The sequence below is a fragment of the Peromyscus maniculatus genome, chromosome 10 (assembly GCF_049852395.1).
Source record: "Peromyscus maniculatus bairdii isolate BWxNUB_F1_BW_parent chromosome 10, HU_Pman_BW_mat_3.1, whole genome shotgun sequence".
Taxonomy (NCBI): domain Eukaryota; kingdom Metazoa; phylum Chordata; class Mammalia; order Rodentia; family Cricetidae; genus Peromyscus; species Peromyscus maniculatus.
Window position 1 is genome coordinate 70582231 of NC_134861.1, and position 17771 is coordinate 70600001.

A 17771-nucleotide genomic window follows, 5' to 3' on the forward strand; every position below is an offset into this window, starting at 1 on the left:
TCAGATTCCTCATTTGTCTGTTTTCATCTCACACTGGCTGCTGCCAGGCCCACAAGCAAGTGTCTCCACTCTCCTGTCCCTGAGTTCCACCTGGCATGTCTCTGCTCTCATTCCTGCTCCTTGTCCTTTTCTGTGATTAGCATCACTTGCTTTCAGTGTCTTAGCTGGGAACGAATATGTAGAAATCAGAAGAGCATGAAGCGGGTCCGTGGTGGATCGCTTATCTAGGTGAATTTATCAGTACTCTCTTGATGGTTGAATTATTCAGTTCTCCACTTTCTATCAGCTGTGCCACTCGGTTCTTCAGATTCAGCTGAGGGACATTCTGGAGAGCTTCCCGGAAACTGGAAACTCTTTCCTGTCATTCACTAGTGTGTGTTCTCCAGCGAGTCGTTGACTCTCTCCCTCCCTTTCTGGGCTGTATCGTCTGCAGCATAGAAGCTGTTTGTACCTTTGGCCACAGCCAGAGTTCCAGAGGATCATTTTGGAGAATGTAGCAGGGTGGTGGTGGTGTGCGCCTTTAATCCCAGCACTCAGGAGATCTGAGTGACAGGAAGGCCAGCCTGGTCTATAGAGCAAGTTCCAGGACAGTCAGGGCTACACAGAGAAACTGTGTCTCAGCCCAGCCCCTCTCCAAACACACACAAATTATGCAAAATGTCGTACTTGGAGCTCTCAGTAAAGTATGTACTCACTAGATGACAAGGCTATTACTTAATCTTTTTATATGTAGCTGTGTGTCAGGGAGGGTATACATGCATATGTGAGCCCATGTGTGTGAAGGCCAGAGGCGGATGTTGGGTATTTTCCTCAATGTCTTCCTCCCATTATTTTGGAAACCTGGAGCTCACTGACTTGATTAGACTGACTGGTTATCACTCGTGGGGATCCTCTGTCTTTACCCTCTCCCAGTGTTGGAATTGTAGGAGCATGCCACCATGCCCCAGCTTTTTATGTGGGTACCCAGGTGCTTATGTTCACAGAGCAAGCACTTTCCTGACTGGGCCATCTCTTCTGCCTCCGTTATTCAGTTTTTCTTAGAGTTTGGTTGCTGCCTTGTCTAACTGCTGGCATCCGTGGTGTGCAGTATTGGGATGGCAACTGTAAAGGAGCAAGAGTTGCAGCAAGTAGTCCTTCTGACATTAGTGGCCTCATTTGCGGTTATAAAGAACTTGGAAACAACCTCCCGCGTTCTGCACCAAATTCTTTCTTTAGCAAACACTTATGAGGACAGCAGTGGTGGTAGGTCAGGCTGTCGGGCAATAACACACTGCCTGCAAATCTCAGCAGCTTAAGACATCAAAGGCGTGTTTCTCGTTCATGTGGCATGTCCTTCAGGGGTTGGGAATAGGGCTATGTTCATTGGATCCTTCAGTGTTCCTCGAATGATCATGGAGGGGGGGCGGGGGCGGGGAAGGGATGTCATCTGAAATTCTGTCGTGGGCCAGAGGGAAGAGATATCTGAGAAAGGCTCCAACTCAGCCCTTAGGTGCTGGAGGCGGCACTCATCCGTCTGGCCACTCCTTGCTGAGCACACAGTCGCTTGTCCACCCACATCCACAGGGCCGTCAGTGCAATTCCAAGAAGAGAGAAAGCCATTGACAGGCAGAGGAACCAACCACACCGAAAGCGTTGAGCTACGGACAGTAGCTCTGACCCTGCTTCTCAGGTTCCTTTCAGTCTGGTAGAGGAGATAAGAGACGGCAGAAGGCAGGATTCCACAGACACTATTTCTGAGCTTCCATCAGAGTCCCCTGGAGCCTGGAGGATGAATGGGGTGATTAATTCCCATGCACTGCTTAGGACATGGAGGAAATTCATTACCAGGAGCTGGCGGGCTCTGTGAAGATGTTATGTGGGAGACGAGAACCAGGGCAGTAATAGCTCATCATTTTTAAACTTCCAGTGAAGGCTGTCATCATCAAGCCCATAATTTATTTAAACATCTATCTGTCTATGCATTGGACCCAGTGAGCAGCAGATATATCCTGCCCTCCAGGAGGGCATGGGAACCAGGGGGGGGTCACATTCCTATCAGACTTGCAGAGTAGGGCAGGAACACCTGGGACACATGCAAATTGAAAATATTTATTTTGAGCACAAGTCATCTTTCAATTGTAGATGTTCATTGGGCACTCGTTTAGTACAAGAAAACAAAACAAAAAAAGAGACAAGATTGGAAAACACAGAAAGATGGAGGGCTGAACCCTGTCCTCCGAATGTTTATAAATATTTAGAGAGGTAAGATAGAGATGGGTGTATTTCAATAAAAATACTGGTATGATTAATGCCTTCAATGATGGGTTCAGGCACGTTGATTGGTATATGAAGAGGGGAAGAAAACTTCCCTGGTCACAGAGATGTTCAGGACTGAAAATAGAGGGTTTGGGTCAGTGGTGGGGTGAGGTGAGCGAGGGAAGGAGACGGCATGAGAAATGACATTCATGCAAGTGTCTAGGAAGGAAGATGAGAGCCCCAAGTAGAGTTGATCAGGAACGGGGCCTCTGCATAGGTGTGCAGGTCGCCGAGAAGAAAGGAAATTAGGGAACGCGTAGAAGGAAGGTTGAGTTGCAGGTGTAGATTTGATCTGAGGAGCAGTGAGGAAGTTGGGAAAACACAAAAACATGTTTTCTGGAAGCATGGGCTATTCAAGGGTCAAGGCCTGCATGAGGTGCCTTACGGACATCACCATGTCTAGGCTTCACCACTGCAGGGTGGCAGGAGTGATCCTACTTCTGCACTGGGAAACTGAGGCTCACAGGCTTCCTGGGTAAGAGGTTGGTTGGAAAGTCAAGCCCAGAGCTGTGTGATGTCACACCCATGGTTCTTCTATCCTACCTTCTGGCTGTGATGACTGTGGGCAGGAATTAGGACATAAAATTATACTTAGTAAGATGAAGCATTCTGAGGCCTAGGGAGAGGCTCGGAGACCGATAAGGAGGTGATTACAGGTACCTTGATTTTGGTAAGGATCTGAATTGAGGTAGTGATGGGGGAGATCGGTGTGTGACCAAACATGTAGCCACGAATCATAGGGAAACCATATGAAATTGCCAAATTAGGAGGAGAGATGGCAATATTGATTTCAGACTTGCGAAGACCACAGATAGCCAGGTAGTTATTTGGCGTTATTGGAGTGGATGAGTAATGTGATGCGAATTAGAAGCGTAGGCACCCTGCAGGCATAAGCATTGCCTACAGAACTTGAAAGACTAAATATATTCATTTAGTAGATGACATTTTAATAGAGGGGATGGGCTGGACATGGAGAGGAACCTGCTCTCCTAACACACATGGGACTGAGACAAGATGATCTTGAGTTGATGCAAGCCTGGGTTACAAAGGAATCAGAATATGGAGGAGAGGAGGGAGAGAGAAGGATAGAGAGACACACAGACAGACACGGAGAGAGAATATCTACAAATAAAGTTTAGCAATGGGCCTTCTCTAGGGTTGTGTTTCTTGGCTGGGAATTCCTGGAGCGGTTGCCTCCTGGGTTCCTGAAATGTTCCCTAGAGCTTCCACCCCACAGTGTGTCTGATCGATCATCTCAACTTTGCTCATCTGCACAGTGCACCTGCCCTTCTGCATCCCACCGCTGTAGTTTGGAGACAAGCCTGGCCTGCTTGTGCCATGGATGTGGGACTTCTGGGCTTCCTGAAGCAAACCAATCTCGGCATCCTCCATCCTCGCGCGCTGTGTCATAGGGCTGCTCAGCCTCTTGTGCACACCGGCAGATTGCACTCTGTGACATGGGATAATTAAATGTCCTACAGACATACAGTGTTTGAGTGGAGCAGCCCTTAATCCACATCCACCACTGCCACAAGGTCACATAAATACTCCCAGTTCTTATCATCCTGCAATATCATCTGATGCTGGAGAATTTCATAAACAAACTTGGATGTGCAATAAAAGGAGTCCCTACACCCAGCAGGCAATCAAATTTCTACATCTTAAAAGCCCCAATGAATTATATACATAGTAACCAAGTTTGTCCTCATAAAAGTCATTCTGCCATCCTCAAACTCATCATAAAAGATCTATATTAAAAATCAGCATCCTGATGTCCATATAAGATTGAAGCAAAAAAATAAAAATAAAATAAAAAAAAAATCCTGTGGAGTCTGGTTCTCCCAGGGCCCGAGGCAACCCTGGCTGGCTCAGCTTGGCTTGGTTCCTGTGAACCAAGTGTAACTGAAGGTCCTCATCAGCGAGGTATTCAACCAAGCAAGCCCAGGAGTCCCTGCGGCCTTACACTGTGTATTACACCCACCTTGGGAAGCAGCAGGACCATCTAAAACCACAGATTTAACTGGTGTGTTAATCATCTCTTTCCGGAGGCTCTGCCGGGCCTGAGTATTACCAGCCTTGGCATTTATTTTATCAATACATCCTGGAATTATTTTTCAAAATCTGACATTAATTTTTGTGGCTGTTTCATGTGGTGACAATAATCTCTTTCCCTCCCCCCGGTCCATCTTTTCTCTGCTTATTCTGTTCCTTAAAGCTAAAACTACAGTCCTTTGGCCTGTGAGAGATCTCGTGAGTTTGTAGAGTAATGTCAAGTATCAGACAGAGGTCCCTTGGGCTCAGAAGAGGCCCACCTCAAGAGGAGGTTCTGGGATACCTCTTGGGGACTCATATGTCCCCCGGATAAGAGACAGCCTTTCTAGGGTTACAAAAACCAGTGTGATTCCAGAGCCCACCCTTGTTCTGAGTGAACGACTCCATCCACTACAACATCCCGACTGCACTACGAACTAGATCTCATCAGGTAAAGACACTGGGGGCCGGAGGCTTGAGGGACCCTTCAAGCACTGAAAGCCTTCCTCCCTGACCTGTGATGCTGAGGTAGCCATGGAGATGAGATGCAGCTGCAGAGGCTACAACAGAAGATGAGGATCCCCGCACCGTGCTCCGGCAAGGTCTGGTCTCGCCACCTTGGAGCCCACACTTTTCTGCTCTGTGGCCACTCCCACCCTCCGTGTCTCCTCTGTTCCTCACTTCTCTGCACCTCCTTGTGTCCCTTAATGGAGGCTACAGAAAGGGAGATGTCTTGGGGAGGGGGAGATGAGTGGATACCCACCACTCTGGGGCCACTGAGGCTGTATAGTCCTCACTGGGACACATCTGTGATCACAGGGCCAAGAGCAGAAGAGGCTACCTCAAGCTCCCCCTTTGATGGCCTTTGCTGTTCTCAAGACCTTAAAACTGAAGGGCCACACTTCTTCCTTCTCCAAGTTGAGGGAGTGGTTTTAGCGAGACTCTTGAGAGATTTTGAGAATTTTACCCTTTCTTTACCAAGGGAGGGCTGGGGCCTCAGAGACAATGACCATGATGCTTCCATGACCTTAGGTGCCTGTATGAGGTTTCTGGAGTAGCTTAGATTCGTCATAAATGAGAGCTTTCACCAATTCCCCTCCTTTTCAATGACCTCTAACCCTAAGGCCACAAGCCAGGGCTGACTGCATTCCACTTTCTTCCTGGCCACACTTGTTATCTCCAGATTATAAGGGAGAAGCATGTTTGGGAGCTGAAGATGATGCTTTGTTCTAGGTGTGCTGAATTTGAGCATCCTTGGGCTCACCGAGTCTCATGAGGGCTTTGGAAGTTTGGGCCAGTGGATGGAAGAATTTCCGAAGTGTTGTCCTTCTAGGTAGAAATGCTGAAATCACGCAATACTGGAGACGACCCGAGACAACAAAACAAGAACTAGGAATCAAGAAGGGGAATTTGGATGACAACTCACCTTGACTGAAGACAGAGAGCATATGAAAAGAACCGAGAGATGGTGAGAGGCTCAAGATCGGGTTATAGTAGCTCAGAGGTAGAGCAATTGCCTGGTGTGTTGTGTGTGAGGACCTGGACCCCACTCACAGTACCACACAAGAAAACAAGAGGGAGGAGGAAAGGAGCAGAATCAGGGAAGCTGTGTTGGAGAGTCTGAAAAATGTCTTCATGACAGAGGGTGTGCCTAGGAGGGTCATAAAGGGTCACTTCTGGTAGCAGCTGGATGTCACGTGAGGCTCGTGAGCAGTAAGGATGGAAATCTACCTGCAGCACCCACCTCCCTCGGGGAATGGATTCCTATTTTCTACTTCCCCTCCCCACCCACACAATTAGCAAATAATCCCAAGCCATTTTAATTAAATGCACAAACCGAATAGGCACACTTTTGCAGCACAAAGGACTAACTTCTGTCCTCATCTGGGAGACTCTTGCTTGGCAAATGTCACCAATTTAAAAATAGTTTTCAAAATAAAATGGTCCATGTTCTTTCCCCACTTGGCTTGCACGCAATACGTTAGGTTATTTCTGTGGCTATTAGGACCGCTCTGATCTACCTAATTTGGGAGCAGGCTGTTACCTCAGAAGACTCTAAATTGGGTGCATTCTTGACTATTTCTGCGAAAACTTGATGTTTCTTAAATGTCACTTTCTGAACTTTAGATATGCAAACACAGAGGGAAAGTCTAAGGCGCAACGATTTCTTTTTTACAACACTGATTAGATTTGTCTAAATCATTGGGTCAGGTCTGACAGTTGTATTAAAATCTTTTTTTTTTAAATGATAGAAACCAGAAGCTTCTATCTAAAGTATACATCCTTTCCTGTTGTTTTGGAAAGTCAACGGCTCATGCTTCATATGCAAAACCTTGAACTTGGGACCATTATGTACATATCCTCAAGTGTTGGCTGCCCATTTTTTTTTTTTTTAATAAACTTGATATTCCAGAGCTCTGCTGTTCCATCAAGGCGTCGCCCAAGGCAGCTTTCCTGGACTTGCAGTTTAACGGAGCATTAGATTGATATAGCCCAGTATTCTTGTTCGTATAAATATTTTAAGTTGGAAAAATCCTTTTTGTTATTTTTCTCTCTGCCTAAGAAATACTTTCATGGTTTTTCCCATAACAGGGCAGTGTGACTTCAGTAACCCTGCATCAGGTGACTAGGAAGTGGCTTCTTGGCCCGCTGGCTTTCCACGGCTGTTCTAGAAACAGAGAATCTGCAGAGACACGACACTTCTAGGCCAATGAAAAGTGCCTCATTTCCAGTAAACTGTTCATCCGCTCTCTTTCTTGGTTCCGGATGTGGGAAAATGAACTGAGGGATGAATAGAGCAGCCAGCCCAAGCATCACACTTTCAACCCTAGAATGAGTCCTTAAAAGCTTCCGGTTCCCTTCCTGTGGTGGAACTGGGTTTTCACTCAAGAACTGCTTCTGTGACTAATTCCAGTCTCCAGTTCTCCTCCTTCCTTGTCTTCCTCTGAGGGGAGGGAGGGGGTCGTGGCTACTCCCTGTTCCCTTTCTCTGTTGCTTTTGACTTGCTGGTTCACGTCTTTGTCTCCCTCCGTTGCTCTCATTGACTTAGAGTCCCTCAGCATGAAGGGCACATCTTTCCTTTCTTTGTTCTCTGAGTCAAACCATCTAGGCAGGGATGGACTCTCTAGGCATAAAAGGGGCGGTTTTCACCAGCATTCATGGAAGAAGTTGTTAGGAAAGAAAGATGTGTGGCCTGATCCAGGGTTGTTCTACATTAGCTATGTGTCTTAACACATTTTTCACTCAGTCCTCCTCCTCTCTCTATCTCTGTCTCTGTCTCTGTCTCTCTCTGTCTCCGTCTCCGTGTGTGTGTGTGTGTGTGTGTGTGTGTGTGTGTGTGTGTGTGTGTTTGGTTGAGGTCTTGCTATATGGTCCCATCTGTTCTGAAACTTATCTCAAGACCCAACTGGCCTTGAACTTGCAGTGATTTTTTTCCCCTCTGCCCTTGAGTGCTGGGGTTACTTGTGGGTTCCCAGGCCCAGCTGCCCTGCGGTTCTCATCCAAATCTCCAATGGAAATCCGCACACTGACCAAAGAGTTGGTGTGTGTTTTCACGTGTATGCAAAAGAGAGAGCACACGGAGTCTCCAACCCTCATCAGAGGTCCGAGATGCACAGAAGCTTGGAGAACCAGTCCCTTCCTGTATGGGAACAGCAGGTAGCCTGTGCAGTAACTCAGTATATTTTAGGAACCAGTCCACACTCCTGTAGACAGGAGGGAACTTATCATTTGAACCATCAGAGATATGCTGGCATGGAAGCAGGCTCTCAGTTGGTTAGGAGTGACAGTCCAGTTTAGCCGGGAGACTCTGGGATGCTAGCATGCTCGGTCCTCCACTGTGGTTAGTGTGCTTGGCACTGATTTGTCCCAGGTTTTGCCTCTATCGGCTTTTCCGGGTTGCATTCCGGTTGTAAATCCAGACAACAGCCATTTCTTCAAGCTGCGCCTGACTGTTAGAGTTCATGGGCAGGCAAACAGTAACCTCTGTTAGGGGGAAGCAAGGACACAGGAGCAAGAGCAGACTTATTTTTTTTTTTTTTTTAAGGAAGACAATTGAATGTTTCATCCGGATCCAGAGGCGCATTAGATTAAACAGCAGCTCCACTTGGCAAAGAGCTGTTACATGATGGTGTCCAAGAAAAATGGTTGATGGACAAATTCAGAAATGCTTCCCCAAAGGCAGATGGTTCTTTGAAAAGTTTCACAACCCTTGCAGAAAACGCCGATGCCCAACACGCTGATTCTAAATCCAAGAGACATGGGTCTTCTCAGTTCCGTGTGGCACGAGTGCCCCAACAAGCGTGTATCTGTGCTCTAATAAAAGGGTCCTTTGGACTGGACAGTAGAGATGGGAGCAAAGTCGTAGTGGATGGCAGTGTAAAAGATGATCCAAATAACCATGAACAAGGCAAACGAAGTCATAAATCCTTCTTTGGTGAGCTCCCATGTGCCACCATATTCCTCCGCATCGATTTGTAGGTAGTTGCTGAAGTAGAGATACAGGACTCCTGCATTGATCAGGCAGAATCCTGCTATTCCCAAGAAGCCTCGCAAGGGCAAAATGCCCCAAATGACACCCGAGACCACGGCAATGATCTGTCGGAACCAGTAGATGACGTCTAAAAATTCATCCTTCCCCGGCGGCTTTCCGGCCCGCGTGGCCTCGGCGGGGTGCGGGGTGCGGGACAGCCGGCCGGGGCTCGGGGCGCCCGGGGGAGCGCGCCGCGTACCTGCCAGGTCTGACACCCGCCTGACAGCTCGCGGCTGGAAAGCACCTCCAAGAGCAGACTTATAAAACCAACCTCCAAATAGACAGCAAAGTATGACCTTCATGGAGAGCGTCCTGCACCGCTTAAGCGGGGAAACAGTTCACCAAACTGGAAACAGACGTATGAGAGATTTTTAACCACGATTCAAGTAAATTACCTTAGTTCATCAATACCAATATTTCATTGACGGCTTAAGGGCTAGAGTGAATCACGTCTCTGCTGACTCCATTAGGAAACTTCTTGAAGGTCCAGCTGGAGTGGGATTGAGGAGCCAGCAATGTCAGGTGATCTGTGAGTTCCTGGAAGATGGGCCACACTTCTCTGACAGGCTCAAGTGTCCTCTCACTCCGTGAAGAAGGATTCATACACTCAGCTGCACAGACAGCTGTGGCCAAGAGAGGCAGAGTCTGGCCCTTCCTGGAGTGGCTGGCTCGTTGGAGATTTGTACTAGTAATTCGCTTGTTGCCATGGCAACCACTGGAATGCTGAGGAGTACATTTGTTCATTTTATTATTATTCTATTATTTATACTGAAGCATCTTTGAGAGGATGATACATTTCTTAGGAGGAATCAGAAATGCTCCCCTCACCCCCGCCCAGACAAAAGAGGCATTTAGCTATAAGGTACCCCAAACTGGATATACCTGTTTGCTAATCATTAGAGGCATAGTCTCTTTCCCAGAATCCTTGAGGGAAATCTTCACTCCCTGGTGGGATTTGTGTGCTAGTCACAAACTAGGGGAGTGGCAGGTCTCACCGATCAAGCTCAGGCCTCAGTAATATGTAGACATTCCTTCAGTAATATGTAGACATTCCTTCTATGTCAGAGTATATTTAGTGTCCATTCTGGGTCCTCTTATAGTTCATGGATAGTCATACTTAATTACTTAAAATATGTCACCATATACAGAAATAAGGGACCTTTCTTATAAACTCACCTGGGAAAACTTCTTCCTCAACTCTGCAAACAATGCAAGGGCTAGGAATAAAATACAATGTTCTCACAAATCCAGTGAAATAAATAAACAAATAGGGATGGAGATATGGATGCCAGCAAACCGCCCAACCTTTAAGATTTAGTGACAGTAATTTAGTACACTTCTAACTTGTGTTGACAGGATTTCAGGGATTTTGAAGTAAAGGGTACTGGGATGAGGGAAATCGAAAGTGAAAGAACGTTAGAGTTAAGTGAGCAGAAATACAAGGTTAAAGACCTTCCTCTTAGAACATTGATTATTGGGTGTAAGTGACTGCATATGTAACAATTTAGCACATGTATAGGAGGTTTTTATATAATATATATATATATATATATATATATATATATATATATATACACACACACACACACACACACACACATATATAATGTACACTGGAGCCAATCTAAAGTCTACAACAGAGAAACTACATTACTATTGGCTCAGGCAAACAAAGAAGTCCCAGCTTAAACAAGCACGAAGACCCAAGTTTGAATCCCAAGTACATAAAAAGCTGTGCGTGCCTGGCAGTGTGTGCCTCTAACTTCAGTGCTGAAGGCAGGGGCTGGGGGGCTCACTTGGGTAGGTTCCCTGGACACCCACCATTCTCCTCTATCCTCTATATGTGCCAAACAGACATGAACAGCTACACACGTGCATATGCACACCACACACAAATTAACTGATTAATTAATGAAAGTGTGCTTACATGGAAAAGCACCTATAATTTACTGGAATTATTAAAAAAGGAGGGGAAAAAGTGAGCAGATTACCAACAGTATATACCTTGCAATCACATTTAGTTTAAAATATGCAAGTTTGGGGCCTAGAAATATAGCTCAGTGAGAGCCCCTGCTTGGCACATGTAGGGCTCTGGGCTGTACTCTCAGCATTGCAAAAAAAATTGTTCTTGTTGCCATTTCTCTGTGTGTTTATCTATATGTACAGAGGAAGAAAATAGGAGGTCCTCAAATATTGAATAACCATCATCTTTGATGATAGGATCATATGTCTTGCATTATTCTCCTCAACAGATTGCAAGATTAAAATATGACCTTAATTGCATTCTGTCTATGACTTGTTAATCACCTATTGTGTGCCAGGTTTTAGATCATGTGCTGAAAATACAGAGGTGAATGAGAGACCCGGCCTGTTATTCTGGAGATTGTTGTTTTGTTTTGACAAAGGGTCATACTCTGTAGGCTAGACTGGCCTGGAACTCACTGACATCCACCTGCTTCAGCCTCCCACATGCTGGGATTACAAGTGTGAGCCACTGTGCCCTGTGAACTCATGGCTTGTGTCTGAGTATATTAACCACTGTGCCTAGATTAAGTAGATGTGTGATTTATGAAGTCAATCACTGAAATTGTTGACATAGGAGGAACAGATAGACGCCTTCATGAGCAATGCCCCAAATCCCACGACTTGTCAATCAGAAAATGAAGGGAGTTTGACCTTACTGCAGTTCCCTCCACTAACCAACACGACTTCTGAGCCAAGATGGTGGTCATTTCTGCCCCTCCAGGAGAACTGGACACCAGCTGTCCCATGCAGCAGCGAAGATGAAGGCCACACATGGGTGTGGAGTCCTGTGTGTAGACGGAGAGATGCCGCCGGAACCGGATCAGAAGCCTGCATCTGATCAGGAGGAGCCTGGGAGGGTGGGATCTGAACTCTGCTCCACTGGGGCTGGATTCCTAGCACGGGCGTTTTCCTCCTTAGAGAGTTTCTCAAATGATGACTGGCCAACAGGCACCTAATAGACGTGCTCATTGGTTATTAAGAGCAATCTGACATTTGTGAATACTGTGTAGGCACATCAGCTCAAACATGCTAAAGGGACTGAGACAATTAAAAGGCACATAAACCTCAGCCAGGTTGATACTGGTTTATTTGGGTTGCATCAAGGGACTCAAATGTCACCAGACTCTCTATGTCTTGTCGGGTTCTTTTATGTGGAGAACACACACACACACACACACACACACACACACACACACACACACACACACACACACCCCACATTGCAACCATCTTCCAAATCATTAACAGAAATGAACAATTTCTTCAGATTTCAGACAGAAAAGTCCTCATAAAGGACTCTGCTTGTTCTACATTGGGCCACATGGTTGTCCTTCAGCCAATCTTGTGCAAAGGGTCTGGAGTCATAAGGCTAGCCCCTGTATAAAACAGAACGGTTGCTTATAGACAAAAGCGCATCCCTGCTTTACCACTTACTAGGTGAACCATCCAGGGCAAATTGATTTCTCTGAGGCTCAGGTTCCTGAGAAGTAAAAACGCAAGAGTGCCTATAGGAACATGTGGTTTAACGTGAATAAAAGGTGAAAAGGACTTCCTATTCAAAAAGTAAAAGAGAGACACCTGACGTCATCAATAATAGGATAGAAGAATTTATATTACAATTCTATTTTATTATTCAACTGAAGAGAGACATGATAGGCAGTGGGAACTCATACTTTCCTACTGCACAGTCAATCGGGCTATTGAAACAGCGAGTCTGGAGTTTACAAAGAGGTCTAGGCTTCAGTCTGCTGACTGCAAGAGCTCCCTCTGTAACTGAAGTAAGAGACCGGAGTGTATGACCTCTCACGGGACAAAGAGCTATGAGGGGAAAGATGAATAGAACACAACACTGTAACGCCGCCTCCACACCCAACAGAGTGCAAGCCGCCAGTGCACCCTCCCCCTCCTCCTCTCTCTCCATTTTCAACAAGGTTCCTTGTAGCTCAGGCTGGCCTCAAACTGGCTGTGTAGCTAAGGATGACCTTGAACTTCTGCTCTTTAGGCCTCCACCTCCCAAGTGTTAGAAATTATAGGGGCACGCAACCATGCCCCTGCAGAGCTGGTGGATGAGCCCAGGGCTCTGCGCTTGCTAGGCAAGCACGCCACCAGTTGAGCTACACGTCCTGCCCAACGCGATCTTTTTCCTAAAGTCACACTGCTATTTTACACTTAGGTCTCTCCCCGAGATTTTCTACACACTTCAAGGACTCTGAAAAGATGCAGATCATTGGACTACATCAAAATTAAAGGGTTTGGGATCCGGAGTGATGGCGCGGAGGTGAAGGGCACCATCCGCTCTTCCAGAGGACCCCAGTTTGACTCCCAGAACCCACATGGTGGCTCACGGCTGTCTGGAATCCATTTCCAAGTGATTTCAAACCCTCATACAGACATACGTAACTCAAGAATAAATAAATCACAAAAACTGAAGATTGTTTAAATAAAGTAACTATCAACAGAGGGCGACAGCGAGGAAACTGAGCAGGTTTATCACTCAGAGTGTGAGCGGACTTCTCAGGTTAACAAATGTAAATTGGGGTGCTATAGTTATCCCAGGTGCACCCACAGAGGCATTGCATAAAGATGGTTTTGGTTTTGTAATGGCAGAGGCTTGGAAATGAGAGTCATTGAGGGGAAAACACTTGCCACAACACAAGCCTGACAACTGAGTTGGGTCCCTGGAACCCATGTGAAGACAGAAGGAGAGAATGGACTCAACAGAGTTGCTCTCTGATATTCAGGCTGTGGCACACATGCTGTGCATGAAACACACACACACACACACACACACACACACACACACAGTTGGACTTTCTTTGGACTGCCAGTTCACAAATAATGACACAAAGACTTCTTACTAATTATGAATGCTTGGCCTTAGCTTAGGCTTGTTCCCAACTAGCTCTTAAAACTTAACCTGTTTATATTAATCTACATTCTGCCATGTGGCTTGTTGCCTCTCCTCCACACTGTACATCTGACTTGCTCCATGTCTCTCTGGCAAATCCTCTCTTCTTCCCAGAGTTCCTATCTCTGCCTGGAAGTCCCTCCTATCCTCTCCTGCCTAGGTATTGGCCATTCAGCCCTTTATTAAACCAATCAGAAGGTTCCTCGGCAGATACACATCTTCACAGTGTACAAAAAGATTATTCCACAAAACACACACACACACACACACACACACACACACACACACACACACTAAAGAGATCTGGATGGAGAAACAGCTTTGCTGTTGAAAGAGAAGGAAACCTTTACCTCTGCCATTTTGAGGGCTGGACAATTAAATCTGGAACATAAGATGACAACAGGCTGATTAACAGAAGTGAAGGGACACGAATTTGCCTTGTGCCTGGATACATCGGGGGAGCAGACACACCTACCCTGTGGTTTCTAAAAGCTTGCACCCTCTTAATAGGAGAGGGTCTGGGGTGGTTTAGATAGCTTAGGAGAAAGTAAGTGATTGGGGAACAAAATAAAGGGAAAGCTTTATTATCTGTTTCTCCAGCCAGATCTCTTTAGCGTGTGTGTGTGTGTGTGTGTGTGTGTGTGTGTGTGTGTGTGTGTGTGTGTGTAAGAGAGAGAAACAGAGACAGAGAGACAGAGAGAGATTTATTGAGCAAAATGTTCATTGACATATATCTCTATCACCTTTGAAAGTAAGGATAAGATGTCTTTTAGTGTCTACTCAGTTCTCATTGGACTCAACAGACACTAGTTGAGAACACAAACCAATAAATGAACAAAAGAAACAAGAGAAACAGAGACAGACAAAAGGAGACAGTGGTAGAGAAAAGGGACCACACTGTAGGCCACAGAGCTGCAGGCTTTTCTTCGAAGGGAGAAAGATTCTTTGGACTAACCCTCTCTTCTCCCTCCCCTCCAGATTTCCTTCAATGTGAGTGACCTACCAATACTTCTGGATATTTTTCCAACTCTTAAGGACAATTTGCTCGTTTGAGGAGGTCAGGCTACTTTTTTAGGCAGGCAAGGATGGATCTAAAAATAGGCTTTTTTTTTTAAGTAGAGGAAATGTATAATTTTTAAAAATTGCTAAGGACAGAACCCAGGGCCTTGTTAGGCAAGCACTCTACCACTGAATCAAACCCTCAACTCTCATCCCAAAATTTGGCTTCCATGTGGCATCCTCTCTTGGAAGCAGGCAACAGGAACAACAAGGTATTGTCATATTTCCAGAGCTGTGGCTGTCTGGGGCCACCCAGAATTGTACCACTAGGGCCCGGTTTATGTGATGTTAGCTGAACTCAGGTCCTCAAGCACGCTAGGTAAGCATTCTGTCAACTGAACTACATCCCCAGCTCCCCACCCTTCCACCAAATGTAAAAGTACATGTGTATTGCAGAACATTAAGAAAACACGGACAAATAACAAATATAAAGTAGAAATGCCCCGTGACCCCACTATCCGGGCATAGCTTCTCATGGTGTGTGCATCTACTCCCTTCAAATGGTGTGTTAATATATTCACTCTTGTGTGCTCAGGTCCAACTCCTGAAGATTTGAAAATAAGACTTTATGAAAATGACACTTTCCTTCTTCTGGAATTCCCCTTCCCCAAGATGTCTAGCTTTGCTTTGAGTAAATAGCAGACAGATTCTAATCTGGGCACATTCTACAAAATAGTCTATCAGTAAGCCCCAAGGTGTTTCAGATCATTAAAGATGAGGAAGATGTGTGAGCAACTGGCTCCATTGGGAGGAACCCAAGGCCACGTGACCTTAAGTATGGAATGGGATGCTGGATGGAACAGAAACAGATACTAAAAGAAACACAAGGAATCTTGTATAAAGTATGGATGCTAGTTAATAATGTATCAGTTTTGGTTAATTAATTGTAAAGATGTGCCACAGTCATTTGAGATGCTAATAATGGGGAAATGTAGAGTGCGTGGAAATCTTTGTTATGTTCATTTTTTTTTTTTCTGTAAATCTGGCTGCATCCTAAAATAAAAAAAAAGTGTATTTTAAAAAGTGGCACTTGGAATGGTGTATCTCAAATATCTTAATGGCCTACATAGGAAACGCAGAAAAAAAGATCGCCTCTGGAAACATGTCATATTTAGTACAGTTTTCAGCACCATTCATCACCCCCTTCCCTCCCTCGTTGCTGCTGAGAGAGGCAGGTAGACAGAGCTCCGTGTTGCTTGCGCGGGGAAACCTGGAGTTGTTTAATTAGCTCTCTATCAGATATAGCCTGAGGATTTACATGTTTTGCCATGTTCAGCTTGCAGCGTGGGGCCCAGTCATGTTATTTTAAGAGCCTTGGCTGCTGGTAGAAGCATAGAAAATGCGCTAGTATTAATAAAAGCAAGCATCGAACAAAGCAATCTACCTGGGAGAGAATGAATGAACAGTTGGTGACTCCATTCAGAGAACCGTCTGCATGGAATTTTCTCGTGTTAAGAAAAGCCTTTTCAGGGGCAAGTGGCTGGAGAGATGGCTCAGCGGTTAAGAGCACTGGCTGCTCTTCCAGAGGACCTCGGTTCAATTGCCTGCATCCACATCACCCACATGGCAGCTCACAATTGCCTGTAACTCTACCTCCAGGGGACTTAGCACACACACACACACACACACACACACACACACACACACACACACACACACACATGCAAATGCCAATGCACATAAAAATAAATAAATAAATTGTTAAATAAAAAGAAAACCTTTTCATGTAATCCGTGAAAAGAAGGACAGCTTCTGTCCTGTTTTGCTCTCTGAAAAATGAGATACTGAGGATTGGTCCAGGTCCGTTTCTTAGGGCTGCTGCTAGGACACTGAGGATTGGGCCAGGTCCATCTCTAAGGCCTGCTGCTAGGACACTGAGGATTGGGCCAGGTCCGTTTCTTAGAGGCTGCTGCTAGGACCAATAAAGGAACGCTGAAGGGAGAGGCTCTTCTTCCTTGTTATTCTGGTGTCCATCTCTTCAAGTTTCCCCCCTACCCAATGAACTGTTGAACCTTTCAAGTATCCTTTATTTTTAGAGGAAAATATTTTTGGGTATCATCAAGAGTGTTTGATAGCTGGGCGTGGTGGCGCACGCCTTTAATCCCAGCACTTGGGAGGCAGAGGCCGGTGGATCTCTGTGAGTTCGAGGCCAGCCTGGGATACCAAGTGAGCTCCAGAAAAGGCGCAAAGCTACACAGAGAAACCCTGTCTCAAAAAAACCAAAAAAAAAAAAAAAAAAAAAAAAAGAGTGTTTGATAAATGATAATATTTAAAATAAGAGCTATAGGCCATTTATACACAATCAAATGGAGTATTCTTTATTTGTTTGTTTTTGGCTTTTCAAGATAGGATTTCTCTGTGTAGCCTTGGCTGTCCTAGAACACACTGTAGACCAGGCTGACCTTGAACTCACAGAGATCCACCTGCCTCTGCCTCCTGAATGCTGGGATTAAAGGTGTGCGCCACCACCAGCCGGCCAATAGTCTTTATTTTTAAGGTTGTTAAATTTATTGTTGTTGTAATGTAATTTTTAACATCAGAGTATTTTAATACTCCAACAAAGGAAACTTAAGGGAGGTCCACAGTGTGACGGTACAGTCTATCACAGTGGGATAGTTGAGGAGGAAGGAGCCTGAGAAGGTAACTGTGCATCTGGAGTCAAGAAGCAGAGAGCAATGGATGCTATGTTGCTCAGCTCACTTAATCCATTTATACAATCCCAGGATCTCAGCTCAGGGAATTCATCCACCCACAGTGGGCAGGTCTCTCATCTTAGTCAATCCAATCAAGATAACCCCCCACAGGCATTTGGAGAAACCCATTACAAGGTGATCCTAAATCTCATCAAGCTGATAATTGAGATTACAATCACAATTGTTCTAAAGATACAAGGAAAACTGCATATTCAAGAAAAGAGAACAT

At 45.5% G+C, this 17771-nt stretch overlaps 1 pseudogene; it reads right to left on the reverse strand.

Annotated features, from left to right (window-relative positions):
• Nucleotides 1-6130: 6130 nt before the first annotated feature.
• LOC102908875 (GEL complex subunit OPTI pseudogene) lies at nucleotides 6131-9533 on the reverse strand (annotated as a pseudogene).
• Nucleotides 9534-17771: the final 8238 nt, after the last annotated feature.